The sequence below is a fragment of the Piliocolobus tephrosceles genome, chromosome 18 (genome assembly GCF_002776525.5).
Source record: "Piliocolobus tephrosceles isolate RC106 chromosome 18, ASM277652v3, whole genome shotgun sequence".
Lineage (NCBI taxonomy): Eukaryota > Metazoa > Chordata > Mammalia > Primates > Cercopithecidae > Piliocolobus > Piliocolobus tephrosceles.
The window spans coordinates 72,281,225-72,285,502 of NC_045451.1; the positions used below are offsets into that span (position 1 = coordinate 72,281,225).

Here is a 4,278-nt window from a genome sequence, read left to right on the forward strand (position 1 = left end):
GCACGTCGTCCTCCCGGCGCAGGCGCACGCAGTCCTCCCGGCGCACGTCGCCGTCCTGCACGTAGCACGCCAGGTCCTGGCAGAGCTGGCGGAAGGACATGCGCAGAGCGCGGCGGCGGGTGTCGTAGAACTACGGCGCGGTGCAGTGGAGCAGCGCAGCGCAGCGCACCACAGGAAGAGCCGCTGGTGGCTGGCCAGGTTCCCCTCGTGGGGTTCTCCGGCCTCAGGCCGTACCGCAGCCAGAACCGCAGCCAGTCCTCCGCGTTGTGCCACGGCTGGCGGGCGTTGTTCACGCCCCGCAGGTAGTGAATGTCTGTGGGGAAGGCGAGGGGAGGCAGCGCTGGGCGGGGCGTTCGGGCCTGTGAGCCCAGCCCTGGCCCTGCTCCGCTTGGTCGGGGCTCTGGCCGCGACACTTCGATCCTCATGCTGCCGAACTCAGGTTCGCACACAAGCTCTCCCGGCCCCACGCAGCGTGAAGCCCCTCCGCCGGTGGACTGGCACCCAGGGATCCACAGTGGCTCACATACATGGATCCGCCCCCACCCTTCACCCACGCACCCACACACGTGCACGGACTCTCCCGAACTGACGTTGCCCCCAGCCCGCCCGGGCAGAAGAAGACGTATACCTGCCTGCCCGACATCCCGGGTGTCCATTTCATTTTGAACACTCACGCTGATGCCCCCGGCAGAAACCGCCTCTTGCCCAGAGCAACAGGATTCTCGAGGAAGAGGGACAGACGGATAGAAAGAGTGGTTCGTGCCCTGCACGCTCCTGCCCAGCCTGGCCAGTCCCCACCTAAACCAGGCGCCGTGTGTCCTCAAGCCAAGTCCATTCCCAGGATCTGGCCCTTCCATCCACCCTGAAGGGTTGGCCTGGTGAGACCCTGCGGGTTCTCCCTCTGGCCTGTCAGGGCCTCACCAGCCTTGCCCCCACTGTCGAGAGAAGTCGGAGAGGAAGTGGAGAGAGAAAAATATACCCGAGAGGACCCAGAGATGAGGGTGCGCCCAGGGCGTTGGCAGGCATGTTCTGGCCCACCGTTGTGAGCCAGAGGGCAGAGGTGGCTGCTCAGAGAGGGAAAGCCCCGACCTCAGGAGGGAAGGGGGAGAAACAAAAGGGGGAGTTACTCGGGCCCCTCCTTCCCACCCCTCCCAGCTCCTAGGCCCCTTTCATGCCTGCCCATCCGCCTGATACCCATACCCTGGCCTATTTCATACCGCAGCTTGCCCTCCAACCAGTACTGGCAGGCTCCGGTCAGGTTGATCGCCAGTGTGGGCCGGCTGTTCTCCACCATCATCACTGCCTGAGACAGCAGGTCTTCACTCAGCTGCGCCACAGTCTCCTCGACGCAGCCCTCCTTCCGCATGTCTTTGCGCACAATGGACCGTATTTGGCACTTGTGAGCAGCTGCTTGCCGGTGACAGCCTCAGAGTGTTCATAGGTTCCAGACTTCTCCAGAACAGCTCAGTGATGCCAACTGCCTGATGGATGAACTGTCCAGAGGCCTCGCAGTACTTCTCGAGCACAAGTGTGGGCATGGGCTCCTGGTACTCGAAGTGTGAATTGTAGGTGTAATGGGACTGGAAGTACTTGTCTCGCTCACGGTCCGTATTGGTTGGCCACAGGGCCACCAACATGCAGAGACTCTTGCTGGCACTATGGCCTGCATCCCTTTGAGTCTTAGCAATGTGAGGCAGGGAGGCTGCAGGCCACAGGGTGCCCCCAGCTGGGTTCTGTCCCCATCCAGGTAGAGGCCATCCTAGGGTGCCACATCCCGGACAGCCAGTACTATTTACAGAGTAGGTGCTGTCACTGCGACGCATGTGTCCACAGTGGCCCAGGTGCATTTGTGACAAGGGCTGCTGCTCAGGCTGGGGCTGCAGTGCTGGGGGGACTGCCAGAGCCAGGGGCAAGGCCAAGGGCTGAGACCAGGGGTACAGCGGTGGCCCATCTCGGTCTGAGGGCTTCAGCCTATGGTGCAGGGATGGGAGGCTGGTAGGCAGGCTGGGGGGTGACTGGTCATACCCCTGAGCCCCCAAGTCCAGCACCATTCTGTCTTGAGGGTCACATCCAGCTGGGTCACTCCAATCCCCCACACTGTCGACCTCTGAGGATATAAAGAGCATGTGGAGACCAGCATGAGTGGGTGTGACCAGAGGACCAGCAGGCCCTGTACTCCACATTGCCTCTGCTGGGCCCAGACTCTGCTACCAGGGGTCTGATTGGCTGCAGCGTCCATTGCCTCCAGCAGACTCACCCAAGCATGCTGGGCTAGGGGAAAGCACTTTGTTTTTGTTTTTTGAGACAGGGGCTTGCTCTGTCACCCAAGGTGGAGTGCAGTGCAATGATCATAGCTCCTTGCAGCCTCCAACTCCTGGCTTCAAGTGATCCTCCTGCCTCAGCCTCCCCAAGTGCTGGAATTAAATGCATAAACCACCGCACCCAGCCAAAAGCAAGAGTTTTAAACACCCATCTAGATGATAGTTACTGGAATCCTCTCAGCCTGAGCTCCTGAAGGCAAAGACTGAGCCTCTTACTCGTGATTCTAATCTCTGCTCAGCACTCAATCTGGGAGGTGGTTCAGTGCAGCCACAGCTGCCTGGGCTGATGAGGTAGGTGAGAAGGCCTCAGGGGCTGACTTCTGCCAATGGCATCTTCTCATAGCCACCCCTGTCCACCCACCTGGCTTTACCCACATCCTCCTGCCCATTTGGCCTCAGTCAGTTTGAATGTCTGAAGGCCCCATGCTTATGCCAGTACCCCCAGAATGCCCTCTCTCCTCTGAGCCATCTGTTGAAATCCAAATTAGAATCTGCTTTTGGGGGGCAGAGGGAAGTTTCAGCAAATCCAAGCCAATCTCTGGCTTGTCCCCTGTCTGAGGGATCTTTCCAGTGGTCGTCCAAGGCCAGTGTCAGGGTGCTCACCCCGGCTGTGTTCCAGGACTCGGTCCAATCCCGTCTGCCCCCCGAGACTGCCTGGAGAGCCTCCAGCTGCCGAGCGCCCTTGCCTGCTCAGCAACTCACTTCCAGCATTTCTCCTCTGTCCTCCATCCTCAATCTCTTCCTCTCTACTGGAGTCTTCCCATCAGCATAAACACATGCTGTTATTTATCCATCTTAAAAAACAAAACAAAACCCTCACTAGAACCCACACTCCTCCAGCTACAGCCCCGCTGCGTCTCCCTCCATCTGCTTCTATTGCAGCACATACCTCAAGTCATCTATACCCAGTCTCTAGTTCCTTCTTTCCCGTTCTCTCATATCCACTCCGATTAGCCTTCTGTTCCTGGCTCTCCATCCAAATTGATCTGATCAAGGTCACCAGTGACCAGCAATGACCTTCATATCGATCAGCATCCAATACAGTTAATCACTACATCTTGAAAGCCAGGTGCAGTGGCTCACACCTGTAATCCCAGCACTTTGGGAGGCTGAGGTGGGCGGATCACCTGAGGTCGGGAGTTCGAGACCAGCCTGACAAACATGGAGAAACCCCATCTCTACTGAAAATACAAAATTAACTGGGTGTGGTGGTGCATGCCTGTAATCCCAGCTACTCAGGAGGCTGAGGTAGGAGAATCACCTGAAACGGGGAGGTGGAGGTTGTGGTGAGCCAAGATCGTGCCATTGCACTCCAGCCTGGGCAACAAGAGCAAAACTCTGTCTCAAAAAAAAAAAAAAAAAAATCACCGCATCCTGGAAACATGCTGTCCACTTGGTTTTCCAAACACACTCGAGCTTAGTTCTCCTCCTACCTCGCTGGTCATCCGTATCTCCCTGACCTCTTAACATTGTAATGTCCAGGACTTGTCTATGGAAACTTATTCATTTATGTTCACTCCCTAGGTGTTCTCATCCACTCTCGTGGTTTTAAATACATTAGCTCAGAATTCGTCCATAAACTGTAGACCAGTGTGCCAATTTCAGTGCAATTTGTGATTATCCCATTTTTGTATATTTCAGATATTTTTTCCAACCCAAGGCTTATATTTTGATTTAGTTTATGGTATATGCAATCTAAGCAATTATTATTTTTTTTCTTGTATCAAATTTCCCCTTGCAGTTTCTAGGTTTCCATCTTGCTTTTAAGAAGTCTCTTGGCCAGGCGCGGTGGCTCACACCTGTAATCCCAGCACTTTGGGAGGCTGAGGCAGGTGGATCACCTGAGGTCAGGAGTTCGAAACCAGCCTGGCCAATATGGTGAAACCCTGTCTCTACTAAAAATACAAAAACTTTGCTGGGCGTGGTGGCAGACGCCTGTAATCCCAGCTACTCGGGA

At 56.1% G+C, this 4,278-nt stretch overlaps 1 protein-coding gene and 1 pseudogene across 2 annotated transcripts in view; one reads left to right on the forward strand and one right to left on the reverse strand.

The window, feature by feature from the left end:
• LOC111553578 overlaps window positions 1-2,051 on the reverse strand; it is a 2,437-nt pseudogene extending 386 nt beyond the window's left edge.
• The window catches only part of PIEZO2 (piezo type mechanosensitive ion channel component 2), a 460,236-nt gene that overhangs the window by 407,149 nt on the left and 48,809 nt on the right, over window positions 1-4,278 (forward strand). The gene's annotated exons all lie outside the window — the stretch shown is intronic.